At 42.1% G+C, this 18,796-nt stretch overlaps 1 protein-coding gene, 2 non-coding genes and 1 pseudogene across 3 annotated transcripts in view; 2 read left to right on the top strand and 2 right to left on the bottom strand.

Annotated features, from left to right (window-relative positions):
• Positions 1-18,796, bottom strand: part of LOC140291556 (NLR family CARD domain-containing protein 3-like) — a 157,380-nt gene that overhangs the window by 56,391 nt on the left and 82,193 nt on the right. The gene's annotated exons all lie outside the window — the stretch shown is intronic.
• Positions 4,148-4,266, top strand: LOC140304564 (5S ribosomal RNA). The gene has a single exon (XR_011915276.1). It is a non-coding gene; the product is annotated as a 5S ribosomal RNA (ribosomal RNA).
• LOC140301016 (5S ribosomal RNA) lies at positions 6,029-6,148 on the top strand (annotated as a pseudogene).
• Positions 13,453-13,616, bottom strand: LOC140297507 (U1 spliceosomal RNA). The gene has a single exon (XR_011913235.1). It is a non-coding gene; the product is annotated as a U1 spliceosomal RNA (small nuclear RNA).

Below are 18,796 nucleotides of genomic sequence, written 5' to 3'. Positions count from 1 at the left end.
GACCTTGTGATGGTCTGCCCCACCGAACAGAAGAGTTCTGCCAGTGTTCTCTGAGAGGGAAAGAACAAGATAGAATTAAAAGCTGATTTCAGCTGAGACAGCAGCATCATCCTGACAGATTTAACTTTTTAATCGCAGTTGTTGCTGCAAACGTTTCCAGGAAATATCTACCTCTAATTCTGCTTTCTGTGGTGTCAGAAGAACAGATTTGTTTGAGTCCAAATACCAGATATGAGACCATTTTCAGCTCAAGAATATTTCTTTGTGAGAAATAACTAAAAATCTGTCCAAGAGCTTCCACCATGGAAACTGCTGTCATCAGTTTGGAGAAAAAAACAAAAAGTGTGCTTGTCTGGAGTAAATGTCCAGTCACACGTGTTCTCACTGTTTCACAGACTGTCCTTTGCCATTTGTCTTGTGTTCTCAGAGTGAAACACGAGGTTCAGAGTGGTAGAGAATGTAAAGCTTGTCCTGGCCCGGTGTCAGAGTTACCAGCAAAGCAGACGTGTTCCAGCACAGATCAGCGGTCACAAAAGGTTCTTTTTGCACACCAAACCAGTTCTCTTCATAAGGTTTGTCAGGCCCGTTAGACGCAGAAGCAGTGCAGCGTAAATCTAAAGGTGATAAAATCTGAGTCTACTGGAGAAACAATGCTGCAAACGCTTTGCATCAGATCTGTTATCACTGGTGTGTCCTCAGGTTTCCACTGATACACACGAGGGCTGCTGAGCTTCAAACAAACACCAGTAAATGTGTCCTGGTGGAGGTCGGTGACGTTCACCACCTGCAGAACATCTGGTGCAGAGGTTAGACAAATCTGCACATCAGATCTCTGCAGAGCAAACCGATCGGACACAGGTCAGACAGTAAAAAGCACGCTTCACCGAGTGTCCCTGCAGGGTAACACACCGGAGAGGAATGGGTCACTTTTCCTTCACCACCTGCACCCACAGAATAAACATGCTGTCCACTCATTTTCAGCTTGTTAGCAGGAACAGCAGATGAGGGAACGACAGACCTCGCTGCTCCGGAGTCGACTCAGAAAGAAACAGGCTGGCCAGCAACAGGAGAGTCAGCTGAGGACATTTATGGCTTTTATCAGCATACTGCACAAACGAAGCTTCTAAAGGTTTAAACTTCTTCTCCAAATAAGCCACAGCTTTCAAAATCTCATGGTTGTCATCATGAGCAGGAAGACTTCCTTCATTGTGTGAGCTGTGTGTCTGATATCAGGAGCAATTTACTTCCCTGCAGTGACAGAACGTGTTTTTCATGCTTTAGGGTGGTCCAGATGTGCAGCATCTGACAGTCCAAAGACGAGGCAAAGAGCCTCCGGCAGGTTCTGCAGACCATCCATCACCATACCTCCCTCAGCAATGATGCTAGTCGACACCGGGTGAAGGTGCAGCTGGTTTGGAGTGAGCTGCACATCTTCACGGGCAACAGCCAGCAGCCCGACAGATACCTGTGCCCAGGTCTCAGTGTCACAATCCTGTGATGAAAGCCAACAAAAACATGACGTTACAGCAGGGAAACGTTGGAAACTGTCACCATGTCATCTGTCCTGCCCACACTGCCTTCCAGCCTTGTGCATTAAAGGAATACTCGGAGGATCTGGGAGTTAACCCTTTCTCCATCATTTTCACAGTGAGACAACATGATCAGTCTCTTTCTGTGCCTGTACACCCAGCAGCTGCCTTTCAGCTCCTAATATCACAGCTCAGCTCAGCTCAAACAATCGCAGTGGATACAAGTCAGTGGCATACTCTGTAAAAGTGAACATGATCTGCGCTAAGCTAAGGTGTGATGCTAACAGCTGGAAGCCAGCCGCTGGACTACATCAGTCTAGAAAACATTTAAGATTCTTTTGAGGCATTTCTGCTTTATTTGATAGTGACAGTAGAGGCAGAAAAAGCAGGGGGAGAGAGGAGGAAACAAGCAGCAAAGTGCTGCTTTAAGTTAAATTAAGCTGTCGATAAAGCAGCGTTCAAAAGCTACAGCACAAAAATGTCTGTGACAGTCTGTAGGAAACACGTGTCGCTGCATTATCTGACAGAGCAGCAAACAAGTTACTGACTGGAGAAACAATCCACAGCTGTGACAGAGAGCAGCAACAGAAGCTCTACAGGGGTTGTAGGCTGTACTTCTATCACATCGGATGTACTGTAGATTTCTTGGGACGATCCATCTGAGTTCAGCTGAGGGGAGTTGGACCCACGAGGGATGTTCCTGACCAACAATTTGCTCGACAATTAGTCTAAAACTTAAATTTAGACAAAGTAAAAATATGTCTCAAGATTTTGTCGAGGCCTCAGGACACAGATGCAGGGTCGAGTTCAAAGTCAAGACTGTTTATTCATATAAACAACAGGTTGATGATCTGCTCACAGAGCAAAGAAAGGGGCTGTGAAACTCCTGAGCACTCTCCTCAATAACTATGGAGGAGGAGAGTGCAGCTGTGAAAATGATCAAACCAAAAGCCTCTCCACTCCAGGAGGAAAACAAAGAGCTATTAAAGATAAGAAACTCGCAGCTCTCCTAACGAGGCGGACTTAAACAAAAGAAGCTCTCTCAGAAACAGAGGCACTATGAAACCTTAACAGTTATCTATCAGCACACCTATAACGGCGGCGCAAAGATCCTCCAAGAGCAAAACACAAAATCACTCCACTAACGGAGGGCTATGAAACTAAAACAATTAACAACGCAAAAGCTCCGCTAACGGAGATGATTAAAAGATTACAACAAAGATCCCTCCAAAAAACAGAGGAACAAAACCAGGCTGTGAAACTGAGCGTAATAAAACTAAAGCTATGGATAAAGAATAAATTACAACAAAGGATACGCTCGACTGCAGGCTGAAGGAAGCTGTGGCTGTGGAACAAAGAGGCGAGGGTGAGGCTCATGGTGGAAACAACACACTGGCACAAGACAAGGGAGACACAGACTATTAGAGCACAAGAGGAGCCAAGGAGAACAGCTGGAAACACTTTGGAATCAGGGAAGACAATCAGACGCAGACTCAGGAGGAAGGGCAAGGTACCTGAAAGGAGAGGGACGTTAGTGATTTCAAAATAAAACAGGAAATGACGAGACAAGACAAGAATCAAAACTTAAATCGTGACAGATTTCTTTTAAAAAGAATCAGAGGTTTAAAAATACTTTTGACAGTAAAATTGCACATTGGAAAACAACTTAGACCCCAAAAAGTGACCAAAGTCCGACTGCGTTTTAAGTACTTGAGGGAACTGAAAAAATGACATTAACATTAACTATCATGGCACAAGAAGCTCTGACAATGAACACATTTTCTTAAAGTCCATGTGTGTGAAATGTTGGGATAATCTGTGTTTATATTTGAGTCACCTTCAAATGAAGAGAAGTTACAACATGAACAAGGGAACCCAGAGAAGGATGCAAGATTTGGATAGCAAGCATTTCCCAGCTGCTTGGCTATTGTCATGCTTCCTGAGCGATTTACACAAGTCAAACAAATTCCCAACATCTGACACTGAAAAACCTCATTTATCCTCCTCTCTGCGTCAGACACATTCATGCTGCGTTCACTGAAAAAACGTTATTTCCACGTTGCAAATTTGAAAGTCCGGCCAAAATGCCATCCTGTCAACTTGGTGAAAACGGAAAACTCGTGCTACAACATTTCAAATGTGGGACTTTCAAAGTAATTAGGCTTTGGAACTGTAAAAAGGTTTTAAGAAAATCACAGGACTATGGTGGGAAACCGCCCAAACTCGCTTTAACCATGGCCCGAACAGGCCAACGTTAGGCCTGTTTGAGTCACCGTAACAAATATCTATTATATAGCTGCTTGAACCATATGTTTCTTTTAGTTTTTCACCTAATTGGCTTGAGAGGCTGATGCTGATCGTGCACATGTTCTTCTCTTGTGTTGGTTCTCTGCAGCTGAAAGTGAGACTCTCAGATAACTTTGTGTCTGTCGACCTCTTCTGTTCCCTGTGTGTAGTTTTGTGTTCAGCGTCACACAGAGAGAGCGAGGCTGCTTAGTTAGATGAAATCATCACAAATTGCTAATTTTTAAACAGTTACATTATATTCTAGAAGTCAGAACACAGTGATAGATGTTGTTTCAGCATCTATATAAAGCTGATTTGTGACTGATTCTCTCGCTTACGGCCATACCACCCTGAACACGCCCGATCTCGTCCGATCTCGGAAGCTAAGCAGGGTCGGGCCTGGTTAGTACTTGGATGGGAGACCGCCTGGGAATACCAGGTGCTGTAAGCTTTTTACACCTGCAGGAGGCGCTGCTGCTCACTCAACACGGACAGCTTCTTGACATACTTCACATCAGGAAGGAAATCAGTCAAATAAATTCACTTTTCAATCTTTGTCAAAGACTGGAAATGAGCGCACACATAAAACTCATTTAGGTCACTCTGTCATTTCATCTTCCAGCACTGCTCAGCTCACAGTGACTTCATCTGTCTCAATTCTTCTGGAGGAGTGAGGTTTTAGATGCAGAACTTTTACTGGGAGTTGAATATTTCTCAGTGTGGCATCAGTGCTTGTAAAGGATCTACACCACTGTCACCTTTTATAAGTGAATTATAAGCTAAAGGCTTCCTGTTTGCCCCAGGTTAGGGCTAAGCTGATCCGGGTCAGGGGGTAAGTTGCACCGTCTGGAGGTGAACTGACCATCAAACTGAATCTAAATCAAAGCCATAAGAAATTTCAACCATAACTTACCTCTTTGAAAAACTGATTTAAAAGTCCATTATTGTTTTGTAAGTGGTCATATTCATTTTCTTCAGGATAACTTAACATTAAATCTGATAAAAAAAAAAAATGTCATTAAAGTTGGAATCTTCCCTGAAACAGAAATGCTGAAGTGGAATGAATGAATAAATGTCCCCAAAACTTTCCATCCTTCCACTTTCTTTAAATCATGGTTTCAGGGGGACTGGAGCCTATCTGTCACAGAAACTCCTCAACATTCCAGTCTAATAACAAGTCTGAAACTAAAGCAAAAACTGCAGCCCCAAATGAACATTGGCATGATATAGGCTGTGTCAAATGCAAAAGCAGTCCCTGTTTCCCTTTTTGGAACTCATCCTTTCTAAGGACAAAGTTAAATGTATGAGGATCAAACACAACAAGTACCTGGGACATGTCAACAGATCCAGGAAATCCAGGAACCAGCAAACTGAGAGCCAAAGAGAAACTGAGGCGTCTGCCAACAAATCAGCAGCAGCTGAAGCTGATCAACTTCCTGATGTGTCATGAGGTGATCACATGTTTCAACAAAAGACATCAAATAACAGCTGAAGCTGCATTACAGACAATAAGAGATGTGGAAGCAGCATCAAAGCTGAAAAATGGGAACTTTAAACCTTGTTGGATGTGAAATTAAATGTGCTGAAGAGCAGGATTTCTACACACGTCAGTCATCATCATGATGTGAGTGTTCAGCTGCATAGAAACATAAGAAGAAGAAGCTCCACTTTAAGACTGTGTGATTCCAGTGATGATCCAGCATTGATCACTTCCAGTTTCTGGAGAATTTGTTTAAAAAAAGAAGCTTTCTGGTGAATTGATTTGATTGTGGATGTGAAGTGTGTCAGCGCCCCCTGCAGGTTGTAGAGAAAAGAGAAAAAGCTTACAGCACCTGGTATTCCCAGCCGGTCTCCCATCCAAATACTAACCAGGCCCCCTGCTTAGCTTTCGAGATCGGGATGTTCAGGGTGGTGTGGCCGTAAGCAAAAGTCACCGTAACAAATATCTATTATATAGCTGCTTGAACCATATGTTTCTTTTAGTTTTTCACCTAATTGGCTTGAGAGGCTGATGCTGATCCTGCACATGTTCTTCTCTCTCGTGTTGGTTCTCTGCAGCTGAAAGTGAGACTCTCAGATAACTTAGTGTCTGTCGACCTCTTCTGTTCCCTGTGTGTAGTTTTGTGTTCAGCGTCACACAGAGAGACCGAGGCTGCTTAGTTAGATGAAATCATCACAAATTGCTCATTTTTAAACAGTTACATTATATGTTAGAAGTCAGGTCATACCACCCTGAACACGCCCGATCTCGTCTGATCTCGGACGCTAAGCAGGGTCGGGCCTGGTTAGTACTTGGATGGGAGACCGCCTGGGAATACCAGGTGCTGTAAGCTTTTTACACCTGCAGGAGGCGCTGCTGCTCACTCAACACGGACAGCTTCATGACATACTTCACATCAGGAAGGAAATCACTCAAATAAATTCACTTTTCAATCTTTGTCAAAGACTGGAAATGAGCGCACACACAAACCTCATTTAGGTCACTCTGTCATATCATCTTCCAGCACTGCTCAGCTCACAGTGACTTCATCTGTCTGAATTCTTCTGGATACCAAACACACACAAATATTATTGTCTCACATTAGTCTGCAGACTGTTAACAGATCTTCCTGCAGTCTGCAGATTCATCCCATTTCCTTCCTTCCTAAGAATCCCTGCTGATATCCAAGGTGCTGATCCCAGATCTGCTCAGATGTCCCAGGTTCTCCTCTGCTTTTATCCTCACACACTGAACTGTCTCCTCATCTATGTGTTAACAACCAGAACCCACTGATGTGGGCTCAGAAATAAAGTTTCCAATGTTTTCCAAACACAAATGAATAAATTACCGAGATTTACTGAGGCCAGATAGAAAAAGTGCACGTGCCGCCACTTTAAACTGTCGAACAGGCAACTTTATATCTATATCTATATATAATAGCAAACACTGAGAGCTGCTCTGCAGAATAAATACTTTTACTGGTGGAAGTGTTAGTAAATGTTGCTGATGACACTTTGATTCTTTTACCTGAGTGAGGTTTTAGATGCAGAGGCCCAAAAAATACTGAGGTCATGAGTCAGAACTTCTAGTCGGGTTCGGGGCTCCCCTGGAAATTTTTTTAATTCCATTATTTAAATCTGGCCATTTTCAGAGTTCTAAAGGAACAAAAACAACATCAGAATGACTTTTAGGTTTATTTGTTTTGTTTGTTATCAGAGAACATCAGCCTCATCCTAAATGATTTGCAAATGAGTTACAATGTAAAACTGGAGAATGAATTTCATCAAGTCATGGATTAGGAATAAAAAGGAATGAACTGTCCTGGGACAGAGGGATAATATATACAAATGCTTCATATTTCCTTCAGTATTTAAAATAGATACCCAAGCCCTATTACACTATCATGTTGATGATCGTGCCTAATCTGTTCACTCTTGTTAAGGAAAACCAGCTTTTGAACACATTTCTATTATAATCTTACACAATACTTCAATTATCCTGCATTATACATCTGACTTTTAAAACGTACACAGGTCTGGCATAGTCTCTTCCTTTTATAGTACTTGCTCTCCCTCTATCACTGCTCCTCTTCTTGCTGCTTGGCCCAAAGATGAGTTTGGTTTGGCTCAGCCTTTTCCTCCCTATCCTGTTTTCCCTTTAGTGAAGAAGAAACCAAATAGATTAAATTAGTGACACCCAGTGAGAAGGTAAATAGCAAAGACCCTCTCAGCTGAATGTTCCACCTTTTCAACATTAACCAATTTAAGCCCTCTCTTTGGAATTGGTCAATAACACACTCTGGTGTGACTGGACAACTGACTAACCTCATCCACTCATCTTCTTTCCAGAACACAACCATGACAGCGCACACCTGAAGGTTCCACTGAGATTTGAACTCTGGATTCAAAGTCCAGAGTGCTGACCTTTACACCATGGAACCCCTTCCACAGGCAAACTATGCTCTTAGTCATGCAAATCCTTGACAATATAAAGGTTTAAAGCAAAGTGTTTTTTTGGTCAATTTTTCTGCAGTGCTCTTACAGCTTGTATTCTTAATATGGGCGCAACAGTCAAGCAACACATTCTGTACTGATGCAGAACATTTGCTGTTTTCTTTCCAGCATGTCAAGAATAGCAGATGAGGCTCCCTCCTATCCATAATTATGAATATGTTGATGTTGCCATCAGTAACGTGCAGTCATACATCTACACACAAGAATGAAATAAACAGAGTTGGAGCAAGCAAAGACCTTCCGCGTGTGAGGCAAATGTGATAACCGCTACACTACGGAAACTGTTGCCGTGCCTACTGTTGAGAATTCCAACAGACAAATAATAGATAGATTTATCCATTATCATTTTTTAGTTGATGTTAATCATCAAAAAGTCCATTTTAATCATTCTTTTGGAAAGTAGTGTTTCTACCATGTTTGAGAGAAAATGGCCTGGGTGTGCAGGCTTTTGAGTAGTCAAACCCCAGCTGGTTGAGGCGGGTGGCCACCCTTCCTGAGTCTGGTCCTGCCAGAGGTTTCTTCCTGTTAAAAGGGAGTCGTTCCTTTCCACAGTCGCTCAGGCTCGCTCAGGACGGGAGATTGGACTGAAGACAAGTTTAGAGAGAGAGAGAGAAAGAGAAAAACAATAACAATAAAAAAAGATCTGTCAGTCTATCAGACCATTCCACAGCTGTACTTTCTTACCGCCCGTAACCAAGCGAGAGGAAGAATGCGCGCTAATTACTGCACCCGTCCCGCTCATAGACGTCACTTTTTTCTTGACGCATTTGGCGCGACCCAGATTCCAACGACACTGGAGCGGGACTGCGGAGCGGGGGTCTGACTCTGAGGTAAGTGCAACTTCTTTTTTGGGCAATAGTCCCATGCAGAGAGTAAGCCATCAAGTTGGATAATGGAGCAGTGGGCTATGTTGTTGATCTCATCAAACCAAGTCGAACTTTCTGCCCTCCATGGTGCTGATTTCCTGCTATTTCTCCCCATTTATCTCATCCCTCTACCCAGTGCTGTCAGCTCCTTTTGATCCAGACCCACTGACTGATTTCCTAACTTATGACATGAGGTTACCGTGGCTTGTGTGTCACCAACTCAGCAGTTTTCGAGAGTTTCCGAGTCGGGAATTAAAACACAGGGACTGTACCGTATTTTCACGACCATAAGGCGCACATAAAAGTTTTAGATTTTCTTCAAAATGTGCAGCGCGCCTTATAGTGCAGTACGCCCTGTCAGACAGTGTCTCACTCCTGCGCAGGAGTGTTGTTGTAAGGCGGACATAGTAGAGAACACCATGAGAACGTTAAAGGGTGAAGTGGGAGCGTTGATTGTACCGCTATATAAATGTACAGGGGTGTGTGTTTAAACTGAAGGCCATCAACTACGCGGAGGAACATGGGAATCGAGCAGCCGCGAGAGAATTTAAGATCAACGGATCGATGGTTCGCAAGTGGAGGAAGCTGGAAAACGAGCTCCGACAGGTGAAGAAGACGCAGCTGAGTTTCCGTGGAAATAAGGAGAGGTGGCCCAAGTTGGAGGAAAGACTCGAGCAGTGGATCATCGAGCAAAGAACGAGTGGGAGAAGCGTTTCGACGGTCACCATTCGACTTAAAGCGGCAACGCTAGCAGAAGAAATGAAAATCGAACATTTCCAAGGAGGTCCGTCTTGGTGCTTTCGTTTCATGAAACGGTGCCATTTTTCCATCCGGACCAGGACTACAGTAGCGCAGAAACTTCCAGCGGATTATAATGAAAAGCTGGCCAGCTTCCGCTCCTACTGCTTTAAACATATCACCGATAAACACATCCAGCCCAGCCACATCACTAATATGGATGATGGATATGGACTTTCGACATCACGGTGAGTCACACTGTGGAGAAGACTGGGACCAGCGCGGTAGCGATACGCACAACGGGGTACGAGAAGTCTTCTTTTACTGTTGTGCTAGGCTGCCATGCTAATGGACAGAAACTGCCGCCTATGGTGATTTTTAAGAGAAAGACTTTGCCTAAAGAGAAGTTTCCAGCTGGAGTTATCAGTAAGGCAAATGAAAAGGGCTGGATGGATGAGGAAATGATGAAAGAGTGGCTGCGGGAGGTGTATGTAAGAAGACCAGGTGGTTTTTTCCACGCATCGCCATCGCTGTTGATCTGTGACTCTATGCGTGCCCATCTCACAGCCGATGTGAAAACACAAGTTAAGCAAACGAACTCTGAGCTTGCTATCATTCCGGGAGGCCTGACAAAGGAACTCCAACCGCTGGACATCGGTGTGAATCGGGCGTTCAAAGTCAGACTGCGAGCGGCGTGGGAGCAATGGATGACTGATGGAGACCATAGTTTCACTAAGGGTGGAAGGCAACGCCGGGCAAGTTACGCCACAGCTTGTGAGTGGATTGTAGATGCTTGGGCTAACGTGTCTGCTAGCACTGTTGTTCGAGCTTTCGCAAAAGCCGGCATCATTTCCGAGGAGCCACACGGCTTTTACAGTGAAGACAGTGAACCTGGCATGTTTGATGGAGATTTAGCACAGCTGTTCAATGCAGAAACAGAAGATGAAGACTTCGATGGGTTTGAGTTATGACGCACACTTGCTTGTTCAACCGTGTTTTAAATAAAGCACAAACAAACTCAGTTTTGCTCCCGATCTATTTTTAAATACAAAAACTTGTATGCTTGTGTGGATTGTATATAAAACTCACGCCCTATAATTAGGTGCGCCTTATGTGTGTTAAAAACACAGTAACGGCACACCACTGAGACTGCGCCTTTTAGTACGGTGCGCCGTATGGTCGTGAAAAAACGGTATATTTCTACGGGCTCCACCCACGCTGTGGAATGGCTTCTCCACGGCCTGCGGCGTCGGTCGCTTTCCACCGGGTGCACCGGCTTTTTAATGTATGTTCTCCCCTCCTGATTTAAATAAACACTTTTTTGATGTATCTCCAACTTTAAATAACTTAATTATTCAATTCAAGATCAAGACAAAACTTGTGCAATATAAATAATCAACATCTCTCTAAAATATTTTTTTCTAGGACAAGAACCAATCTGAAGTTGTGACTCTCCTGGCAAGTGAGTGGGATGAATGGGGACAAATCTACCCCCTGCTGAGCCACTTGGCAGCAGTTGCGCTGGTCATCCCAGTTTCCAGGGTAAACTGTGAGAGAGACTTCTCCACAATGAATGGAGTAAGGCAAAATGGCATGACCAGAGTTTCTGAGTGGTGTGCCTAATATTTAATCCATTTACAGGGAACTGGATACATAACCAGACTAGGGTACAAAATGTGTGTTCCAAAGGCACCTCCTGCTTTCATTCCTTTTGATTAATTGCAGTTATCTTCATTTTTAGGTGAAATCAGACCTCCCTAATAAACTTCAGCAACTGAGTTAGTTTTTGGTATTGTTTTATTCTGAATTAAATTTAAAATACTTCTGATATGCCTTTGTAAGTTCTTATTTATCAACGTATGTTCATATACAGCAATTTATATCCATGGTCTCAAAATGCACTTAAGTGTGATCCATCAGGCTTAAAAACGTACACACACATTAAAACCCCCGAGGGTCGGAGACTCTCCCACCACAGTCTCCTAAAATCCTGGGAAACACTTGATCAAACAACTGCAGAGTAGTGCAATCAAACAACACTGACTCAGTGGTGCAATAAGAGGCTGAAGAGGCAGGACAGTAGCATTCTGCTGCAAGGGGTCAACCTGCCTGACTCCCCAGAGTACAGCTGGACAGGCAGTGGATAAGCAGAAGTCAGCAGCTCAGAGGCAGGTGTTCAGTCAGCCACCACCTCCAGCTCCTGTACTTTTAAGCCCCTTCATTGTGCCAGTTGTGTTTGTCATCCCAACTGGAAACAAACAGATTGTGCCGTCTGGTCCCCTGCCCTCACCTCCGCCAACCCGGAGAGCGTAAGTGCACCCGCACAGTGGAAAAAAACTAATGCCGTCAGTGCCACCTGCCGCGCATAAAAGAAAATGGTCATGGGCAGTATTATGGGAATATATACTGTCCCAAAAATAACAGAATGTCTCTGGAAGAATGGATGCAGGAGATGAGGAGAAAGAGGGAGGAAAAAAAAGTGTTTCAGATCATTCTTTACATGTCAATATGCATGTAAATAGTTTTAAAGAAAAAAAATGTCTTAATTTACTGTTCTAATTAGTTTCTTTTGTTAATTTATTGTATTTATTTTGTTTTGTTTTAGTTATCTTTTTATTCTATTTTATATTGTTTCTTGTTCTAAATTACTTAATAAAGAAAGAAATTAATAACTTTAAATATTTTCCATTTTTTGTTTATTTATTGTATGTATTTTATTTTGGTATTTATCATTTATTTATTCATTCTATTTTATTGTTATTATTGTACTCTTGTTGCTCTTGTTGTAATGTTTCCTAAATTTAATTATTTTCTATATTTGTTCATTTATTGCTTTTACTTTATTTGTTATTTGTCATTTATTTTTTCTATTTTGAATTTAATTTATTCCTGTTTTTATTGCTTCAGGTTTAATTTCACACGTGTTTCTGAGTGTTTGTGTGTGTGTGAAATTAGTAATAAATTTGTTACATTTCAGTGAGTGTCTTCAGTTTTTTTCAACTCATTCATAGAAGACGACTACATTGTTGCAGTACTCAATTCAGAAATTTAAAAATTACATTTGATAACACTTGGTAAAAGTTTGTCTCATGTCCAATGATGGAATCGAACCAGCGACCTTTGGATCGAGAGCCTCCTACACTATTCTACAGCAGAGTGTCATGTTAGGTTAGATTTCTCAAATGAATACACCAGACTGTCTGCTTTTACTTGAAATGGACAGCAGAAACACAAATAACTACAAGTTCCTTCCATTTTTTTCCCTCACTCATTTTCTCAAAACGTCTTCTTTTCCTTCATTTTTCTCCTTCCCCCTTTTCCCTCTTCTTCCGCCTCAAATACAGACTACTGCTACCCTGCTTCAGCTCAGTCGGCAGAGCATCAGACGTCTAATTTGAGGATCCAGGGTTCAAGTCCCTGTTCAGGTGTATAAATTTAATCTGCCACTTAAACTGTGCTTCCCTCTATGCCTGCACTCCATTTCTACACTGTCACCTCTGACAGAGCCTGGCTAATGGTGTTCCTTCTATGTAGCTTATTGTTAGCTTTGCTGTTAGCTGCATCGTTATATCCTCATTTGTAAGTTGCTTTGGATAAAAGCTAAATGCATAAACATAAAGTCATAAAGTCGACAGTTGAACACATTTTAAAAACATACGTGAACAACTAATTCACACAATAGTCTCATCTTTCAACTCCACTTTCCTCTGGTTCAGCTTGTATATGAACAGTTCTGCAGTTAAAAGCTAAAATCCCAAAGCAGAGTGGAGCTTCTGTGTTACCTGAGGACTGATCTCTGCAGTGAATTCATCTCTTCCCAGGATGCTGTTTCCACTGGAGCTTTTCCCTGCTCCAGTCTCCCCAACAATTAATATTTGTTGTGATCTGATGCCATTAAAAGTAAAAACAAGTTGAATTCAGTAAAAAAAACAAGTAAAGAATGAAGATTGAACCGATGTAAACTGATTTGAAAAACTGTTCCATGTAAGTGTTACTACCATATGCTCTCAGAATTTATATTTTTCTTTGAACAAGTTTATCAGGGGAGAGCGCAAACACAGTCCCCCACTACCAGAAATTAATCAGTTAACATTCCCACATTTGGGGAATTCACAAAGGTCAGAATAGCTTCAGTGCAATGGCTGAGCCTCACCTTGGGAGAACCATCTTCTTGATCATGGTATCTCCCCTGCCAAGTAAGTATGAGTTGTTCAGCTCACTGAGGGGTGAGTCACTCACACCCATACTGAGCACACTGACGGTGCTAACAGTCTATAAGCTAACTACACCAGAGGTTACAGAGGCTGGGATTCTACATATATGTACAGAGGAAGCAGGTTTGTTAAAAAAAAAGAGTGAAATAATGTAACATTTAACATTTTAAAAACATACTTCTTATTTCCCATAATGCAGTGCTGTTTATGTGCACAACAGGCTAACTCCGCGGTTCTCAAAGTGTGGGGCGCGCCCTACTGGTGGGGAATAGAGACGTGACAGGTGGGGCGCGCCAAACGGGAGGAAATATTTCCCTTTTATGCCTATCTTTATAATTTTTTTTACAATAAGCTTTTTGAAAGATACATTCACCTGATTAAACGTTGGCGAAGTTCAAACGAAAGGAACTCAACATTTGCCGAAAGCTTGACTGGACTCTTGTGCATAGTTACGGTTGCTAACGTAGGATTGGACAGAAGCCGTTTGTGGGAGGGAAACTTTCGCGCCGATGGGTAGCAGACGAGCGGAGGCAATAACAACATGGATAAATTTGTGACACGGACCACAAAAGTTGTCGAACCAGCGCCAGCAGAGAGACACAAACCAGACGGGCCTCATCAACCAAAAAGCCAACCAAAAAGGAAATATGATGAAGGGTATCTTGCTCTTGGATTCACGGCAACGGCGGTGGGGGCAGAGGAGAGACCCATGTGTGTTCTGTGTCTTAAACCGCTAGCAGCAGACAGCATGAGACCCAACAAATTAAGAAGACACCTAGAGACCACACACCCCAGTCACGTCAATAAACCCATTGATTTCTTTCAAAGAAAACTGGCAGAATACCGTCAACAGGAGAATCGCATGATAAAAGCTGCATCAGTAAACGGTAAAGCACAGATGGCTTCATATAGAGTTGCATACAGAATTGCACAATGCAAAAAACCACACACAATTGCTGAGCAGCTCATTCTCCCCGCTGCTTTAGACATGGTGTCAGTTATGCTTGACGAGACAAGCGCAGCTAAATTAAAAGCTGTCCCACTGTCAAACGACACAATTGCGAGACGTATAGGGGACATTTCAAGTGATCTTGAGGACCAACTCATAGAAAAATTAAAAGAAAGTCGTTTTGCATTACAAGTGGACGAAGCTACTGACAGCAATAAAGACTGCCTGTTCATCTCGTACGTGCGCTTTGTGAATTGCGAGTCACTGTGCGAGGAGTTGCTCTTTTGCAAATACATAAAAAAATAGAGCCACAGCTGATGAGCTGTTTAAGATCATGGACAGTTACCTCAAAGAACACCATCTTAAATGGGAAAACTGTGTGGGCTTTTGCTCTGATGGCGCACAGACCATGGCAGGGTCAAGAAACGGGCTGCAGGCGCTAATAAAGAGGGTTGCGCCAGATGCGCACTGGACGCACTGTGTTATTCACAGGGAAGCGCTCGCGTCAAGACAGCTCAGCCCTGAACTAAATGAGGTTTTGACAGAAGTTGTGAGCGTGGTGAATTTGATCAAAATCCGACCCCTGAAAGCGCGACTGTTCTCCGCACTTTGTGAGGAAATGGGAGCTGATCACACATCTGTGCTGTTTCACAGTGAAGCAAGGTGGCTCTCCCGGGGTAAAGTGCTGTCGCGTGTCTTTGAGCTCAGGGCAGAGATTCGGATGTTCTTGGAGGAGGAGCACATGTATGAGGCTGCAAGCAAGTTCTGTGATGAACAATTTCTGCTTAAACTGGCCTACCTCAGCGATGTGTTTGGCAAGCTGAATGAATTAAATCTTCAGCTTCAAGGCAAAGACAAGCACCTACCTCACCTGGCAGACAAGGTCACAGCATTCTCCTGAAAGCTCGAGGTATGGGGCAGGCGCCTCGATCAGCCAAACATAGATGTCTTTGAGAACCTGAGTGAAGTTGCTGAAACCACTGATTCTGGAGCCACCACAGTGATCCCATGTATTAAGCAGCACATCTCTTCCCTGAGAGGATTGTTTCAAAAATACTTCCCAATCAACAGTGCTCAGTATGCCTGGGTTATGGATCCATTCAATGCAGCAGGTTGGTATTTTGATATTTTATTTATGATGTTTGCTACCAACTAACTGGAATGGATTGTTGGCAAACAGATTTGTGTTTATTATGCAATGACAAGTAAGCTCATTTATTTATATTCTGCCTGCAGCACCTGCTGATTTTAGCTCTGCTGAGGAGGACCAGTTTATTGAGATGACATCTGACTCCACCCTGAGACTGAGGTTTAAGGCTCAGACTGAGTGAATTCTGGTTTGGAGTGGAGAGGGAGTATCCACCCATCGGGCAGAGAGCTGCGTGCATTCTGCTTCCCTTTGCAACATATCTCTGTGAGATGGGCTTTTCAGCTGTTGCTTCACTGAAGACAAAATACAGATCTCAGCTGAACATTGAGCATGACTTGAGAGTGGCGGTATCAAGCCTGCAACCCCGCTTTGAAAAGATGTGCAATGCAAAACAGGCTCACCGCAGCCACTAATGCAGGGATAACAATCATATGTTCACCTGTTCACCAAATGTATTTCTCTTCTTTTTTTTAACAGATTGCAAAGTGGCACTTTTATTTTCTCTATTTTTTAACTTGATGCAACTTATGACACAGCTGCACTTTTTTTCTTTATTTTTGAACTTGCGGTTATTTGATGTTGTTAGAATTTAGATACAACAGGATGTTACTTGATGTTACTTTAATAAATTGAAACATTTTAAGCTTGTAGCTTTGCTGTGTTCACTTGCTCACCTGTCTTGTCAATCTTGTCTTGATGTTATTGAGTTAGAATTTAGATACAGCATGATGTTACTTGAAAATGTTAAGCTTGGCGTATTTCACTGGCATTGTGTTGGGACGATGGGGCCAGGTGGGGTTGAAAAGTCCCGCTTGTCCAAAGTGGGGAATGAACGAAAAAGTTTGAGAACCACTGGGCTAACTGAAGGAAATCCCTTATTTCATCCATCTGTCCCCCTGCAGCCACCAACGGTCCAACATGGAGTTCAAGTGAACCAAATCTCACTTAAACAGCATCCGGAAACTGTTTAATACACACCTGACATCCAGAAAAAAGAATAAAAACACACAGATCACAGGTTCTTTTCTGCTAACAGAGTTAGCGCTTCCTCTTTCTTTGTTTGTGGCGCCATGAAACTGACTCAGTATGGAGCGTGATAATGTTCACACTGCCACCTATTGTTCTGGGGTGGGAACTGCACTGGGTGACTTATGGGATTTTTGGTTTTATTTGCTGAAAAGTACACGACACACTTAAGAACCACTACAAGGTGTTCCTAATAACCTTTAAAGTGAATGTTTATCTTCATATATGTAAAGAATCAATAAATAAGTCATTTATCTGTTTGTCAGGCTGGAATTCAAAGTAAACAAGAAACTTGTGCTACAAATAAATAAATAAATCAGCTCAGTCCATTTCTAGTGGAGAACAGAAATACCTGCAGGATTCAACCGTGTAACAAACATCTGAGCCATAACAGTTATAACTCTGCACAGAAATCACAGCTAAGTGCTGCACCTTCTAAACTGTTTACTGCCTGTATGTTTATATATTCAGCATGGAGAGAGACTGCAGGGACATAAAGGGACGTTACAAAGTCAGAATCTAATTTTTAATGGGCTGCACTGCTGTCTGACTCCAGAAACATGAAATTATGGGATTTGACTGCTACATCTATGTGTACAGTTATATTTATCTTTACATTACACATCATTACATAATAACCTGCTTGTGATTTTTTTGTCTCACTCACATTTGTGTCCTTGTCAGCTGCTCCTTGTTCTCTTGGTTACTCACTGGAGAAGCTGCAGTAAAGTCAGTTGTAACATCTGCCGGTAAAAGAGCAGGAAAAGAAGATGTTCAAAAAATCATGTTGGTATTGTAAATAGGTTGCCTAATATATTTGGGAAACACAGGTATATGTGAGCAGGAAAAGTAACAGAAAAGCAAACAGATGTAAGGTGGGCTGGCACACAGCTGGATACAACATCATGACATCACTAATATTCTAAATGCTAATCACAGACTTTACTAAAAGCTTCAGCACTTTTCCATTGGGAACAGTTATAATTAACAGTTGACAAACTTAGCTTCCAAATATCAACCAAATGGCAGTTTGCCGGTTTGTAGAGTAAACTTTGTTGTTTGTTAACACTGGTAACCTCTTTCACCCACAACTACGTTACCAGCCAGCTAATAGGAGGCTCAAACAGACTTGATGTCGAGCGAAAGCTGGGGCTTAAACCCATGTTTTAATTATAATCTGTGAACAGATTAGACATGAAAATGATCAAGTGAAAGTCACTGAGCTGTTTGTTAGGTTGTAAAACAACTTATAGAGCTCTATCGGCCCCTGGTGGAGAACAGAGGTAACTGCAGGATTCAACCAATAGACAATGAGCCATAAAACAGGGTCCTAAAATAAACACTAAATACACAATGTTGTGATTAAGTCATAGCTAAGTGTAGCTAAAGTATTTACAAATCATTAACTGAAGGGTAGTCAATTCTAGTTCAGACAAATATATATTTTTTATATTAGGTCTATAAAAAGTGAAATTGCCCCTTCTCTCAACAACCGAGCTGGATGTGAAATTCAGCGTAGTACAATATTTAATAATTTAGTAAAAATAAAAGATAACAGACGTAAGACTCCACCAACGTCACCACTCACGACAACTGTTACATAAATTAAGACATGCGCAGTTAGCCAATAAAGTCAGAAAGAGTTTAACGTTAGCATGCTAGCTTGCTAACTGGGCGATACACAATCGTCCTGCTGCATTAAACACAAAAAATATATCTTGGCAATTGTTATGCGAGTTGTACGATTGATAGTATTTCTAGATACTGAGAAGATGGATTCAAGTAGTAAAAAAATAACTCACGAAATGAGTTTTCCATGCCAGTTGTTAATTATTTGCTCCCCTGTCAAACCACAGCAAGCTAATAGCAATTAAAACTGCGTTTGACCGCGCATGCTCAATTATCTTAACGTTTGACCCAATATTAAGTCAAAGGAAAAACATACAGTTTTAAACTTTTGACAAGTTCACATTGCCTGTAGTCGTTGGTATTTATTAAAACTAGCTTATGATATTTCAGAGTTTAATTTGAAGAAATAAATTACA

This window comes from Leuresthes tenuis, unplaced genomic scaffold, assembly GCF_036924035.1.
Source record: "Leuresthes tenuis unplaced genomic scaffold, fLeuTen1.0.hap1 SCAF_1, whole genome shotgun sequence".
Taxonomy (NCBI): domain Eukaryota; kingdom Metazoa; phylum Chordata; class Actinopteri; order Atheriniformes; family Atherinopsidae; genus Leuresthes; species Leuresthes tenuis.
Note: the sequence above shows the minus strand (reverse complement) of the source record. Positions and strands in the feature narration are given on the sequence as shown.